A 17,464-nucleotide genomic window follows, 5' to 3' on the forward strand; every position below is an offset into this window, starting at 1 on the left:
TAAATAATAAACAGAAAGGAAAAAAGAAGTGAGTAAGAGACGCACACCCACTAAACAAGGAGTGCCAGTGGTGCAGTCGTTTAAAACGTGAATTGAACATTGGAACCAGAGTAGTGCCTTGATCACTCTCTCTCGCAACGACCGTATAGGCCGGCGCTTGAGGAGCACCTGCTCCTAATGCTATCAATTAACGGCAAAATCTGGACTGTTGGCGAGCGACCGCAACAGTGTGCTGTAGCAAGGGCAACAGCAACGACAGGGTGCGAAGTGTTGCTCAATGCCGCAATCGTAATGTTTAGCATGGTCCGTCAAAAGCTGCATCAAGCCACGGTCGCAAAGAACATTTTTCAGAGTTCATGATAATCCACATTGGGAGAGATATTTGAAGAAAAGGTTAGCGGTGATCGAGACAGGCATGCTTGAAAGTGGGCGTCGTCGAACATTCCAAGTCGACGTTCATTATCAGTATCAGGTATACATGACGAGTGAGAAAATCCGCACTTTGCACGAAGGGTGCAGCAGTGACAGTGAGAGCAGGGTATTAAGATATCGGCCACGAGATCCAACAGAGTCGCCACCTGACGAGCATTGGCGGAATCACGAACAGCGGGGATTGCTCTGCACGGTGTCTGTTGCTAATAATAATGTTATATGCGCCCATAATAATAATAATAATAATAATAATAATAATAATAAGAAGAAGAAGAAGAAGAAGAAGAAAATGAAATAAGTAAGGATGCATTGTTTCAAGTCGATGGGTATGCTGGAATAGTTTGTGAACAACACATGGACTCACGAGCAGTAAACATTGCCATATATGCCGAGAAGGGAATGTATGTACAACCTTACAACCTTGACTCGTAAGAGGACAGGGGCTCCGACTGTGGGGTTGTATGTGCCGTACAAACGAAAGACGGAATTATGGTATCCACTGTCTATATATATTCAGGCACACCCAAGTGTGATATCGAGAAGTTCATGACCACGCACTTTGCATTGGTTAGCCGCGATAATACTACCGTTGTGACCACCTTTTCACCATAGGAGACTTCAGTGTGGGTATTTCAAAACCAGCAAGCAAATGGTTCACTGAGTTCACTCTACGTGTTTATATGTTCGCGCGCATGGCGTACATGCCGTTCAAGAAGATTTCTTCCGTGGTTGTATAAATGACGTAAAAGCTGGTTTGCAAATGTTGGTCAGTAATGCGACAGGTGTTACAAAAAATCAGGCAGACTCAATTGCTGCTGACATCCACGTAAAATGAAGTATTCTTGGTATGATTGGCTCATGAGCCATGTGTGTGTATGTATGAAATGGGGTTTTCGAGTTATAAATATTAGTTTTAGAAAGCGGTAAGGGCCAGGTCATGATGCCAGGTCTTTTTTGTTGTACAGAACATTTTTAAAAATATTCCTTCCGTATGCATTACTTGATTTCTCTAATTTCCTGTGACTTCCAAAGTTACAGAGGCCTTACGCACAATTGCCTGCACCACATGCACAAGGCCCTTCCAGACGTTACGTAAACTTTCACGCCGACTTATAAAGAAGACTCATACAAACTCTCCCGATTCCAATCGAAAAAATATCAAGATAGCCTAATTATCCACCTTACTGTGAAAGAATGAGGGCTTGGGGTCAGCTAGCAGGCGACTGACCATGATCTTGTGTTTCCTCTTACAAAAACATGAGCGTTGACTTACCGTTTTTCAACAGTGCCTTGGGGAAGGGGAGCGGAGGTATCGAAGCAGTGCCCACTACATCATGCTATCGGGTACGTGGTATTTAGCGCTGAAATTATTGGACAGAGAAAGCGAACTTCTGCCTAGGCACACACGTTGCCCGTTTTGACAGCAGCGAGTTGGGAGATGCGGGCTCTTCTGGGATCGATGTTAATCGAAAGCTAGGAACTGTGAATCACACCAGATTCTCGGTACGAAGAGAACGATGCCGATAGCGAAACTGTCATCCGTGGTATGAGCCGTGGTAGGGACGCACGCGGCGTAGAGAGCCTTCGCCAGTTTCGTATCTCGGGCACAACGCTATTCGAGTTCGCTGCATCGAAGGTTTCCGATACCGCACCGTCGCCGCCAGCCAACTCAAAACAACCAAAAGCGCTGGCCTTGAACGGCGCCTCTGGCACGGGTGTTACGGAGTAAGGTTTCACATATGGAGACTAGCGTCAAACTCGGCGCCCTGGAGGAAGAAACCAACTACCGTATTTATCCCAATATATGGCCCGAACTTCTTCTTCCTGTTTCAAAACAGTTAGCCGAACTGAACAATCGACCTATCTGTTTCGCCAAAACTTATCGGGCTATGTTTGTGAACAAAGCTAGGAAAATACCGAGCTAATGAAATCCCTCCGTTGCGCAGCCGCAAAGCCAGTCTGGAGCCAGCACTTATGGAGCCAGTCAGACTCGCTATACAAAAGGTTGCATATCCAGCACACTCGATGGCACCGAGGACGACGTAATTTCACAATGAAGGATGTGTACGAAACATTCCACAAGGACTAGTTCTGTCCAGTTCCGGCGAGGATGCAGCTTGGAGCATCGACTAGACAGATTTAGCGCCCTACCATGTAGTAAATAAGGGTGCGTTTTGTTCAAGTTTAATCATTTTTCTAAAAATATACCAATCGACCTATATTCGAATTATATATTTATATATACATAATTATATTACGCACCTGATAGTGAAGGCTTGCCGGCGAGAGCCGCGCCATCTGTCGCAGCAGAAGCGCAACTATGGGACGGATGGGGAAAAGGCAACCTGTAGGCAAGCGCCGTTCGCGGCTTTGAAACTGGTCGGGCCACAGAATGGTGTTGGTGTGTTCAATGAGAGAATGGGATTTTTTCCAAACAGTGAGCCGACGCTTACACTTTCCCTTCCACGTCGGGGGTCTTGTTTATCCAGCAGACCATAAATGATCGGCGACTGTGTTTTCGGAGCTCGTACGTTGACAGTCCGAATGGCATCGCCGGATGTTTGCGTCAGCCTTTCGCCTTTCCGAAGAGGCCGCATTAAGATATTTTCGTGGCCAAGTTAGGGCGAGGAAATCAACAACTAAATCGAAAGTAAGGTAAAATGCACTTCCTCTCTAGACTACAGTCTGAATTCTTGCATCCTGATTCACCCAACTACGCTTCATCGCCTCTGCTCCCACGCTGGCAGCCTGGGCAGGCTCCTATTACTTCGGCATCCGGGGAAAGTTAGCGACTGGGAGGTTCTGTTCGCCTGGAGGAGCGGCAGTGTCTGGATAACCACCCCCACTCACTTTGAATTGCAAGTCCAGACGAGTTAATCCCATTCATATCTTTAATTACTTGTGGTTAGCGTGATGCCTGTCACGGACTTGCGATAACGCTGCAACGCATAATAACGTTACGCCAGGAAGGAGTCCGCCGTGAAGCGGCCTGCATTTCAAATATCTGAATTTGTCTACCTTAACATACCTCTAATCTGTTTTCCATTTCGTTTCCTTCGAAGTTTTACCGCAGTAGCAATTACCCAGCGAAGTACATTAAAAATTCCATGTCGTGAATATAATGAGCCCACTTCATCATTACCCCTGTATATTAGCTCCAGAAGTGGTTAATCGCCTTGAGCATGCTAAAATAAAAGAAAATTGAGGACTCGTAAGAGCGTCGAAGCAGTGCCACGAAAGAGCGGGCTACTTGAATGCCAATGTCAATCGTGCTCGTAGACTATATTGAATTACTATGTCAAAGCGTAACTTCATATACGGCGTGGCGACGTCCGAACAAACACATGATGATTATTTTCATCGCGTTGAACGTCGCTGCTCCAGGACACAGAAAGAGACGCGCTCTTTCACACCGAGAATGCGTCCAGCTGCGTAGAACACTTCTCGTAGGTGGAAGCGAATAATTTTGTGATTGGCTAAATGCAAAATGCAAGCCATTTATTTTGCTCTAAGAAAGACCGCGGATGCAGTTTTGATGCTAGCACAGCACGTACAGACAAAAAGGAAGCGCCTCCGAATCATAATGGCTAGAATTTCAAATTTGCCTTACAACCTTTCTTCCTCCTAGTACGGCATATAGAGACACCCGACAAAGTAAACGAAAGGTTACCAGACGAGTCATGCATTTTATTGCACGGAGTACCTGCTTTCTCAAGCCTGTTAAAAAAACTTCAGTTTGCATTTACAAATTTAACACGTCCCAAATGTTTTACGCGTGTCATAGCTTAGCTCTTACTGAACAGACTTATCACCAATGTTATCGGTCGTCACGGAATACTTTTTTAAATTCATTCATGCAGACTTCTCCTCACATGTAGATATACGTTCTGTTCAATGACTTATTCAGCATATTTGGGAACTAGTCGAAATTGCCTTTTCACGCAGCCATCTACAAGGCCGTCTCTGAAAGCCACCAACCACTTCCTAACTTCCTGTGCTTTTTCTCAAGATCTCTCAAAACAGCTTAGTAAATTGTGATTTCAACATCACGCAAGTCGAGCATGTAAAATACCGATTTTGTGTGACCTTTGTTAACAAAAAGTTACAGCACTCTGTACACGTGCGACAGAATCAGAAACAGATGGACAAAAAAAAAAACGGATGGACCAGAAGCAGTAACAGATTGATCAAGCCAAATCAAAGTTTATTTTAAGTCCGAGGAAGAAAGAGCTAGTCAATAAAAGCTGCTTAGGAAAAGCTTGAGAAATTCCTATCCTTCTATGTATAGTTCGATGGCGTTGTACATCCACATGGTAAGAGAAAAAAATTCAGGCATGCCGACAGGAACTGCTTATATCGCACATATGGCACAAATAAATGATCGATGTACTGAATACGGTACATAAAAGCATACAGTTCTCTTGATAAAAAAGGGTGAAAAAAAAAAGATCATAATAGAGCAAGAAATGCAGCACGAGAACAAACACAATTGCACGTGTATAAAAGTATGCGGTTATAAAGATGAAAAAAAAAACGCGGAAGAAAGAAAATGATAAAGAAAGCAGAATTCACTGATTCCCAGGTTACAATATGCATCAAAAATGAAGAGCGCACTCACAAGTTTTTCAGTACTTCTTATAGCAGAGCAGTAAACACGCTGTGGGGCTAGTTGGTGCATAGCTTTCAAAAGATGAAGCGTCAACACTAACAGCACACTAAGAAGGAACAAAGACAGGAGCGCCTTGTCCTGTCTTTGTTCCTTCTTAGTGTACCGTCACTGTTGGCGCTTCATCTTTTCAAAAATTCTAGCAGAGACTACAGTCAAAGCAGCTTGAGGCCCTGTCCTACATAAGCAATGTGATTATTATGTCGAGTAGGGAAAAGGCAGCGAATTTAGTACGCTTGATTTCTTAAGTGCAGACAACTATGCATGTTCTGAGCGGGCCGATGAAATGCACAGCAATACGGCAATAAAAGAGCGAATAAGAAAGAGGAGGGAGACACGCGATAAAAGAAGGAAACAAGAAAGCGCCCACGAAACTTGCACAAACGAAAAAAAGAAGAAAAATCTCTGAAGAGCTTGTAGCGCTCCAGCGGTCACCGATTGACTTGGCATTGCAATTCCTTTCAGCGTGCCGGATTACATGGAAAGTGGAAACGCCGCTGGAATTCTTCCCGTCGATCAAGTGCGAAACGGGACACAATACTTCGTCATAGAGGGGTCCCTCAACTTCTCATAGTTTAGCTAAAGGAGTGGCAGCTACTAGTAAAGTTTTTTATAAAAAAACGGCCAGAAGAGTAAAGTATACAGCTGCTTTGACCCAAGATGGCGTCGGTACGGAAAGTGGGGGCGTGGGACGAGTGGAAGGGTGCTTCTACCCTGAACAGCGTCGCTGTCATCGAAGCACTCACACAGTTGCTCCAACCAACTCTACAGCAAAGCCGCCCCGTAGTGCCCATGCATTGAAATCGGCTACCGTAACGGCGCCGCCTTATTCATACTCTGTGCAAGCGCAGGCACAAGCGACGCGATGGAATTCAGACGAGACGCGCAATCAACGCGATCCCAAGTCTCACTCAGTATGTTGGAGCCATCTAGTTAAGGTGCCTGCGATGGCACCTGAGCCAGCACAGCAAATTTTCATCGTAATGTTAGAAATGGCCATCCGATCTTTCTGAAAGATATACGGAATGAACTTTACACGTTGTCCCTACGTACGCACTTCGTGTTAATGCTTGTTCTTGCATAATATTTTGAACATTCCTAGCGTTGAAGAAATGAGTCGTAGCAACGTGGCGGCGTCCTTGTGGTTGCGAACTTTTCGCTTAGTTTTTCTTCTAGAGTTAGTATAACTCTTCGGACGCATCCTGCACCTCACAGTCATGCTGACGTAAATAATCACTGTGGCCGGAGTGTCGTGAAGTTTTATCGCGGCGTGGTCGCGGCTCGCTTTCGCCTTTGCACTGAAATGTCTGAACGAAGCAGGACCTCCAGACCCGCAAGCGCTTCGGTGAACTGGTGACCGCGAAGGAGAATGCATAGCCCGCCAGGAGTACTGCCTTACGTGCCATGGAGGCAGCAACAAAGCGATGTGGGGGAAATGACTCGTAGGTTCGAGCCGCAGAAGCAGAAGCGCATCGTCTTATAACCATGATCGACCAGATCAATCCGATTGCTTGTCATTTACATTTCATGTTCTCATGGATCAAAGTGGTTTGAGACCTGCGACGGCCGACGGGTGTCTGCTGTGTTCCTAAGCCCGTAGTGTACTTCGAACACATGCGTACGGCAAACCCGAAAAAAAATTAATCGGACACATCAACTTTTCCACGCGAGTCGGTGAAAAGCTGCACCCCAACCCGCAAACGGAACCCTGATTTCCATTTATCCCAAGAGGCACTGAGTAGTTAACTTTATTATTTTAGCCTCGTTCTATCAGTATATCCGTATTTATTTTCTGAAAGGCCAGTGCACATTACTGCTTATATATTGTGAGCTACTATGTGATACACGGCATCACCAATCGCAGAGCGTAGTTGTCCCCAAGTAACCATGGATATCGGGGCAGCGTCGGACAAGCACCCTTTCTGGATATTCAAGTTCTGCACGGAATACCCATCAATGTCAAGCGTAGGTCTGTGGGATGTATGCATATATATATATATATATATATATATATATCCGCGAAACGTCCAACGGATATCTTGCTTTGATATTTCAGATGTACATATAACTTGAAGCGACGATAGTGGCCGGGATACAGTCAACCACCCGACCATTATATATATATATATATATATATATATATATATATATATATATATAGAGAGAGAGAGAGAGAGAGAGAGAGAGAAAGCTTGAATGCATTCGGCTATAGCGACCAAAATAAACGACCAATGGACCTACACCCACTTTCAAATAAACATAAGCTTTTATTAGCACGTTATATATAAACACCAAGAAGCACACATATGCATAATGTTGAAAGAACAAACATATATATGCTGATAAAAAAGAAACTTTGCAATTCGAATAGTGCTGCAGAGGTTAGGCAACAGAGGAATGAAAATAATGGGATATAATATAGCTCTTAAGCATGTTAAAATCCAACAAACTTGGAAAAGAATGAAATGAAATTACGTGTCCTGTGATTATCATACTTGTTTTCCTTTGTACTGTAAAATACTACAAGGAGCTTCAAAATAAAGAAACACGTAACAAGCTAGAATATGTTTGTCAGAAGCCACAAAAAACAAAACAAAAAAACAAAGAATATGTATAATGCGTAGTGCTAGTGTACGAATCAAGGTATAAAATGTAAAAAATGAAACACAGTAACAGAACCCATCTGCAGAGATCTATAAAGCTTCAAATATTTTTATTAATGCATCAGCAAAACTTTGTTAAAGTAAATGAAAAATGGGTGCAGATAAAATAAACGAAACAAGTTTTGAAAGGTGACAAAGCGAACATGATAGAAGAGCCGAAGTGCAATCACTTAGAAAAAATTACAGAAGCATCACTGGATAATACAATCACATTCCAAGGCAATCTGTTGAAGAACAGGTTCGCTGAAAAAGTCATGCAAACCTGCCTTGTAGGCGAATGCATACATTATAGTGGAGCCAATAGGTCTGCACTACAGCAAATGTGTCGGCTATTTTGCGCCAAACACAGAGAATAAGCGATGTGGGTTATGGAACAAAAAATGCCTTATTCATATCTCCCCATCCTTTTTTAATCACCTTATGTGCAAAATACGTGAAGAGTACTGTGAAATATATCATCGAGCTGTAGCCGCAAACATAGCTCTCGTCATAGCTGACTTGTCCAAAGATCCAAACAAAACTCGCCTGTTCTTTATATCAAAAATCAATACAGTAGAGGTGTTTGAGATGGCTGTATGCTCTTGACATATTTCATGCGCAGATCCCGGCTGAGACCAAACAGGCTGCATGGCCGTCCTCTGAGACTTATAACTATTGCTGAGGATCATTACATAGTAGATTTGAGTAACATTTAGCAAGGAACTACCTCTGCTTTCCAACAAGAGCGCTTGACATTAAACTTCTCTTTTTAGGCCATAACTAGAAGATGCATGTATTGTCTGGGACCACAACTACAACCTGGAGATAGACCAAGGTACCTTGTGGACTTATACCTTTGGTAAACTCCTGTGAATAAGTGCGGTGGTAGTGTGCACCGATATCGTAACCGCCTTTTTATTTTTTCCGTGTTTTGGAAGCACACCTCTGATTAACTTTGATGTTGTCATACACCAACGTGTGAAGGCTTATTTTTTCTTTGAATACAATTTTGTTGCGAGATAGCGCCCGCCGTTCCCAGAGCTTCTTTCATTCTTCCTTGGCCTGAAAACAAATTTTGACCAAATTGAGTTGCTCCGCAGAACGTTTCTTAATGCCAGTTGCAAAATATCTTTATAAGCCATTAAGATGTTTGACATGGTTAGAAACCTCAAAGTGCATTCTTATAGAAGATCAGTGCTTTGAAATAACAAAAATCAATAAATCCGGTTGTAGGTTAAAGAAACATTTTCTGAACAATATTAAGTGCGAAAGCTAGCGTCGCCCTAGACACACAAATTTAAAAGAATCAGAATTGGTGATAAATAACAGGGAACAATTTCTTTTTTTTTCAGGAAGCAGGAGCAATTATACTAGCCGTAGTGAACAGACAAAAAGAATCGAAATGTAACCCAAATGCTACTGCTACGTGCTTAAAGCAGCACCTGGTCCGCCAAGTCGTCTGCATCAGCCACCATCTAACATGCGGAGTTTATTTTAAATGTGAGGCATTCCTTGGCAAACATCTGCCACTTTGGCAGTGTCTATTTTTCTATCTAGCCGCCTACATCTTGGTACTCTCATGGTCGTCTCTTTAACTTGGTATGTATGTATGTACCAAAATTGGCATAGTATGACAAGCGTGTATGACGAATATAAATATGGTTGCTCATGCGATGAATATCATTACATGTGTGTCATGTAGGTCATGAAACAGCCGCCTAGGTCATCGTGCTCTCACGGTCGTTTCATTGACTTGGTAGGTACGAAAATTGGCATAGTGTAACAAGAGTGTATGACGAACATAAATCATCGATCATGACATGAATATCATCAGATGTGTGTCATACAGGTCATGAAACAGTCGCCTACGCCTTGGCTCTGTCATGGTCGTTTAGTTAACTTCGCATGTACCATAAATGACATAGTATGACAAGAGTGTAGACGAACATAAATGGTGGGCCATCACATGCATGTCATACAAGTCATGAAACAGCCACCTACTTCTTGGTGCTCTCATGGTCGTTTCGTTAACTTGGTAGGCTCCCCGCACACTGCTTCGCATAACATCGATTTCCCCAGGTCGCCGGAGCTGCCGGCTTTTATTCACATACGTATCTGTCTCTGCTACTGAAAAAAAAGCCCTAGATTGTTTCCAATGTTATCGAGACTCCCTCGCTTCGCCAATATTAGCCAACACCACTGGGAGGACACCTGATAACAAGAGTGACAACAGCAGCTCCCCGTGTAGCTCTGCTATCGGGGGATAAATATTATTTTGCTGTGCCGTATGAAAGATGGACGATAGCGCTTTGCTACAAGTCGATAGATGGCTCTTGGTGTTTTGAATATCAAATCTCCATCAAACCTTGATATCTAAAGACAGTAATAAATGGGTGAAGATAAGTGCACTAAACGTAAGGAAGATACATTTGGGGTATTAGTGGCGCCCAGATAAAGAAGAAACAGAGTGATGTGAAATAAAAAACAGTAACAGGGTGTTCTATTTTAGGCGCACCATATTTTCAAAAATCGCCCGTCGAAGATAGCACGATTCTACCTCCTTCAACTAAATTACACGATGAGGCAGTCATTACATCCACCAAGAATCAAATGCGGATTTGAATGATTAAATGACAATAATTTCAGTTTTTTTACCAATTAACGCAGAGCCCATATCGCACACTAAGAATTTTAGCTAATAAGTTTGCAAGGCATATCAACTTGGAACGAATTCTGAGGATGACTCCGGTTCTGAGATATGCACCATGAAAGTTGCGGCAAGAATGCACTGTTGTTACACTTACTTTTTTTCTATTAAAACGCAATTTTATGCATTGAAGCACAAAAGTAATGGAATGCGGATAAATTTTGCCGGTCACTTTGAAAATTGATATATCGAAATACCTTAGTCTTGGGAATATGTTGTAAGTCTATGTACTTTATGACTCACTAAAGGCACAATTTGTAGATTGAAATATGTGCCGTAATGTTCATAATAAGTTAATTAGCGTAAATACATTCATTGTTCAAATGGGCGTTTTGATTTCTCGTAGAAATAATACCCGCTTCATCCAGTGGTTTAGCTCAAGGGTTAAAATTGTTTTATTTGCCAGAAGCTACGTTTAGAAACTTGGTTCAGCTAAGAAATCACACCTGATAAAGTCTCAAAACGATGTAATCATGGATCACGGTTTTATTACAGACATCACGGAGTTGGAAATAAACAAATTTAACCATAGCATTGTTGTTTGGGAACTCGAAAACTATTTTCCGAAAAGCACGTGGCACGTGCCACCACCTCGTTTCATAAATTTCACCCTTCATCATCACCGTATTTATTTCTCTACTACTGCCAATACCATCATCACCATCATCATCAGCACCCCATTTTTCGATGTGACAGGCATAATAAAGGCCTTCGAATCGATGGTCTATCAACTCAACAGTGAAGTTGGCGTAGCTACACGGGCAATTTCAATGGCTGTTGAGTAAACAGCTTGTCGACTCGAAGGTGTGCGGAGCGGAACTCTCAAAAATTTAGTCCTTCGAGTGACAAACACAAGCGTGCACGTCAAGGCCAAGTTTACACTAGCGTGCCATAAGCAAAGGGTTCGAAGAAATAAAAGGATACCAAGAAACTATTACCTTATAAAAATAATTTATTTACTTGCACAACCAATAATCGGCACTCCCACATCAGGAATCAACAACGCCAAAAAAGAAACACTGCAGCATACACAATGTTGCCAGATCGCTGAAGAAAATCCGACAATGATCTGCAGAATATGTGCGGACGTGACAGCAGCTTAACGAAGAATAATAATTTTTTGCATGTTGCCATTTTAAGATATTTCAAAATCATACAGCAATGAAATGCGATCATTAGACATTTGGAATTATTTTCAACGCTAGAAGACTCTATTGTGGATGCGGGGTACTTGCTCGCTAGAGTGGCACAAGAAATGGTTGGTGTCAGATTAATAAAATGATTTTAACGGCCGCCCAGTTTTCAGTGCGTATAGTAGCAGTACATTTCTTTCGAGTCGAAAGAGCTTGAGAATTCCGATGACCATAGGCTCGGTAGCATTTGAAAAAGTGCCCGCGTTACATGCGTATCACACAGCCAGCAAATAGCTGTCAGTCTGAGGAACGTACAGAACGACTGCCTCGTGAAAGCTGTATTGCAAAAAACACTGATATCACTAACCAAAGCAGGTAGAAAATGCGTGCTTTAATTTGTTCTCGCGTGGTTGCTCGCGTGGTTAGATGCCCTTTGAAAAAGTACGACTAGTGTGGGTCGGCATTTTAGGATAACGTAAATTCCTCATATTACCAAAAAAGTCGCAGTTTCGCCCGAAAGACAAAGCATCGACTGCGATAGCCAGTTAGTAGACAGCTACGCGAAGTAAGGATGGTAGTTGTATCGGCAATATAAAGTAGTAAACATTGGCTTAGTAACTAAATTAAGAAGCATTGTGTCACGTGCGCACGTACAAACATCAACACATATCACGCGATGAGAGCTGAAACTCGCGGTCAAAACGTTGGCGTGAGCAAGAGCGGCAGCAGCAGCGAGCGAATTGACCTTCGTGCTGCCTCTCGCGTCAACGCGAACTAAGCGACGAGAACACAGTGCACACGAAGCTATCAGTCCTCGGCATGCCTAGATTCTGTACTCATCACTGACCGCATGCAATATAAGGCCGACGCTTCTGACCCTGTACTTATCGCAGATCGCTCTCAAGACAGGGTCTTCGGGGCCGCGCTGAGCCGCGTCATACGCAGCCGCCGCCGTAGTAGAACCTCCCCCCTCTCCCTCGGTGCCTTGCGCGGTGGAGGACGGCGCGCTTCCTCCCCGCCTTCCGCCCTTACGTGCGCTAGATCAAGCCACCATCATCGGTTCGCCCTCTAACCTACAGCATACGGCACGCGGTCACGGGTTAGCGCACTTGGACTTTTAACGGAATGTCACGTTCACGTCGGCGGTGGCAACGACAGTGGATGTACGCATAGGGTGTCCATATAATTCCTACGAGAACAACAAAAGAAAGCGTAGTTTATTTGAATGTTTACAACCGATTTGCTGCCGTAGTATAACAACTGATGGGGCCACGCCACCTTGCATGCGATTTCCGCTTTGCGTTTTGCATTTACTACTCGGAATCCAGCGGGAAAAGAGCAATGGTGACAGGGAAAGTCACACAGTCGAAAATATATCCTTCGTCCTTTATCCTGATGGTGGTAAGGAGCTCACCGTCCTGAAAAAAAAAAGGCATCATTGTCATTATCTTAGAGGGACTCACAACCGATTTTTGGAGACTCAGCTTTTTATGGCGCAGTGAAATGCTCATCTATCGATTTCTGCTTGCGCGTGTGTGTTTCTGCTTGCAGCGGTTCCTTGCAGAAGAGTGTAAAAATCTTGTAAGCCGAATTTTTCGATTTTAGCAATCTCTAAAAGAAATATTGGAGTCGCAACACCAGCAACAGTGAGATGCGAGAGGGAGGCCTGTAGCCCGCCTCGCAAATTGGGAGAGCAGAACTGTGGATTGCTTTCGCAGAAGTGAATGCAACGTTCACTAACCATCTGTACTTTTTTTCACTTCGTCTGAAGATCAAATGCTGCTGTATTTAGTTGTATCTGTTACTTCTGCAAATTCTATTGCTAGGTTGAATGGATGGATGGATGCTATGAGCGTGCCGTTTGAAACAGGCTGGTTGGATGTGCCACCAGGCTCTAGTCCTTATTTTGCGCAATGTCCTGTAAGCAGCGACTATGTGGTGCCCTGTTTTCACCATAAGAGCAAGTTCGCATCACGCCACTATGGCCTCCAATAATGGGCTACAGCGCTGGCCATTCAATCTTGGAGGCCTGTGCGCCAGTTTTCTAGTCATAGCAAGCGTAGATTTCAGCTGGGCTCTGTTAGTTACTGGAATGTATTACGTAACCGCGCAAACGACAACGGACAAAGACGGAAACACCTTCGTCGTCCATTGTCGTTTGCGCGGCTACATAATGCATTCCAATGTCGACCATCAACTAGCCCGCCTCTCCCTGTTAAACCCTGTCAGTTCCAAAGAAATATTTATAATAGAAAGAAATATGTATTGCAGTTCTACATTTGAAAATGGCCGTGGAGCCGCGTAGACTAATAGAAGGTCACGTGATAGGGCATTCAAATGTGTGTCCTGTTCCAGCCTCGCAATTCATTGTGGATAATGAAAAATGTTAATCCAAATTTAGTCATGATAACGATACTAGTTTCGTCAATCGGAAACTTGATTTTTCCATCAGCGGGATTATCTGGATTCACGTTTGGAACGGTAGTTTGTCCCTTTAGGGTCACCTGAGGATAAATTTGTATCTGAATGTCACGCTGTGCTAGCCCCGGTCGAGCGTGAATTGAAAACGCTTCACATATGAAAATGTTCTTATCACAGCATTGTCCTTAATTGTGTGTCACGCGCCTTTGTGTTATTCTATTGGAAGCCATTTGGTAACCGTCGGAAGCCAGCTGTCATCTGTTTCAGCGTTCGATGATCTGTACAACTCCGGTTTTTCTCTCATGAAGAGCATTTACCCGCCTTGGATCGCTAATTCGAACACTACTCTCGTACGATCTTTGAAATGACTACTGGCAGGTCATTTAAGTTCGCGGTTTTCACATGCTCAGAGGAAGATTTAAAAACAAAATTCTTGCTACAACACCCCCCACCCGCATCCCCTCCCATCACACTATTTTTTCGCTCTCAAGTCGTTGTCCGTTTTCTGAACGTAAACTCTACGTGCTTGCAGGTAAGTTAATGCACAGTCGGAGCAATGATAAAAATAAAGGGTTATTTTTAGCTGATTATTGGTAAGTCACCGCGCTTGACACGAGAGTTCCTGACGGACGTCATAAATGAGAATTAGTTAAAACTTACACCACGCAGCCATCAATAATAACTTTTTCGCTTTTTAGTTGACAAGCGCAGAAAATAAGCATTGTCAAAGTTTTCTCAAGCTATTTCGGGATACGAGCTTCACGTGAATAAAGCACTGCTATGGGTAGGCATGATAGTGCATAGAAAAATGTTTTTCGACACCAATGCGGCAAGACAACTTCCTAGGAAAACACGTGGAATATAGAGACATGTCACCTAATGTTAGCAGACAAACATATCAAACCTGGAGCTAGTCTTTGTAGACTTACTGCTTCGACGTGGGTATTGTACTGGACAGTTTCAGTTGTGTAGTTGTGACATGTTCACCTACGCGCATAATCGAAAGCTTATGCGAGCTAGTTGTAGCTTACTTTAATATTTTGCCAGTTTTCTATGTCGTCGGAAAAAAATATGTACGTGGGCGAAAAAAAAAACACCTATTCAGCTAACGGCTCATTAAACAATCACTCCATGTTTTCGCTAAAATCGATAGCATGTGTACTTTAATCTCATGCACCTTAGCGTCATTCCTGATAAGATATACCACACTTCTAAAGAGCTTTGCGTGACTATATTCAGGGTCAGGTAAAGAACGCGGTGGCAATTGTGCTCCTCAAAAGGAACGCGTATAAAAGAGCGGATTAGCTGAGTCATGCGCCTGACTTGGCTTCGTTCGGGGATTTGTCACCCTGAAGCCCTTGATCCTGTTAGGCGATGTCTTTTACATGACAGGTGTAACTTCTATGTAGGCGAATGGATCAGTGAACCTCAACGCAGCCTTTCCTAGCATACACCTGCTGTGGCGGGCATCCTCACATAAAGTTGAAAGGTGCCATCGAGGTTCTTCGAACTACGCTTTAGAATTCGTCTGTCCAGTGAGATTGCTCTTTAGTCTGGACGGTTGGAGATTTTGGTTGTCCTTGCATGTGGTGCTTGATCAAGGCGTTCTCACTGTTGCTGATAACTATAGAGGCCATCGGCACTTTGACTGAACTATTTCGTGAAGCGCGGAGCTCGAAGTAAGCCGTATGACGCATTTTTGTGAGGAGCCTCTGCTGGGTTCTCGACTGATCGCCCACTATATTGCGTGCATCAATGGCTCATTGGCCAGGCACGCATAATTCCACTGGCACCTTCCTCCAGAGACGACAAGAGTACAATTTTTCATAGCAAGACTTCAAGGTAGCGCCAATCAACCTGGTTACGGTCACTTAAATGGAACGATAATTCCACTTACTTCTAGACATGATCTGGCGGTTACTCCATCTGGAAGTTTCAGTGACACATGGGCGATGTATTTGCCGGGCTTCACGGGGCAACGATTTTTCCAAGCCCTGTTGAGCATTCCCTCTGTCACTGTCTTGCCATAACAAAGCCTTAGCTCCCTGCATAGGAGTAACATAAAAAAACAATGAAGGAAAACATGAGAGGTGATTGCATGTTTTCTTGTGTTGGTGTAAAAATTTCGTAACAAATGCAGTAATGTTACTTACTACTTGACACACAAAAAAGACGCTATAAACAAAGCATCATCAGGTTTAAAAAATACATGCTTCTGCGTACATATAGCGGGAAGAAACAAGCGACGCCGCTTGATGTCACTCAGCTAACGCTTAAAGTAACCTCAAAGATTGTGTTATTTGGTTCTGAATGATCAAAATTATTACAGCGTGACTGCTTGAACGAGGAGATAACCGAATAACGTACAAGGACAGCGCTTGTTCAGAGAGTCACCCTGCAATAATTTTAATCTACTAACTGAATAAAAGTGACAAATGACAAGGCCACTATGACAAAATATCCAAGCATCGGTTGTTAACTGTGTTAACTGTTATTGTGTTGGAAGCACTTTACCCCTGTTCACAAAATTTTTATTCGATAAGGTGTTTCAGTTTGTCGGCCGCCATCCTGAACTAGGACTATAGAAAAGGTTTTACTTCACTAGGGAGATACCATGGTGACCTTTGGCAAAAACTGCTAATGGTATGCACTTTTTAGGCAACACTGTAGAACACACAGGCATGTGCTTACACAGGAGTATTTGTGATATGTGCGAGAGTGCCCTCCCGCACTCATCTTGGCTCTAGTTGACTATATGAAATAAACAAAATTTGAGAAATTAAAGTACTTGCTGGCTCAATGAACAAGCGACAATCCTGCTGATTGCGCTTGAACAAATCGTATCATGAACTTCGTAATGATTCATGTCTGACGTGTCATTCACCAGCAGCATGTTTTTGCAAGACTACTAAACAACACCGAGATGAGAAGTTGAATCGAACGGGAGCGCCTCAACGAGAAAACTTATATAAGAGCAATCTTACGAATATTACTGCAATTTTTCTTAACATTGCAAGACAATCCTGACGTAACAGTACTCTACTGTGGCCTTTTGGAAGATTACTGTTACTCCACCTATTATCTCCCAGAATGTTGTGTTGCATAACGCTTGCTTTTCTTTTTCAATTTCGCTTAGGAATGCATGACTGAACACATAAAGTTAGTGTACTTAGCACTTAAGATACTGAACGCTTAAGATACTTAAGAACACTTAAGATACTGAACGCAATGATGTTGGTTGCCTTACGTCGTCGCGAACATGAAACAGTGATAAAAATATCATGCCGATTCAACGCACATGTGAATCTCTATCTGAATTGACGCTTTCATGAAGAGGTAATTCAATGTTTTAAAACTGTTCATGTGCAAAGCGTTTTGTAGTGCAGCAATTACGTGCCTGCGTGCTAGATCGATATAAGCAAGCGCCCACTGTATGTGATTCTCACAAACGTGGATAACCCTA

This window comes from Dermacentor andersoni, chromosome 10 (genome assembly GCF_023375885.2).
Source record: "Dermacentor andersoni chromosome 10, qqDerAnde1_hic_scaffold, whole genome shotgun sequence".
Taxonomy (NCBI): domain Eukaryota; kingdom Metazoa; phylum Arthropoda; class Arachnida; order Ixodida; family Ixodidae; genus Dermacentor; species Dermacentor andersoni.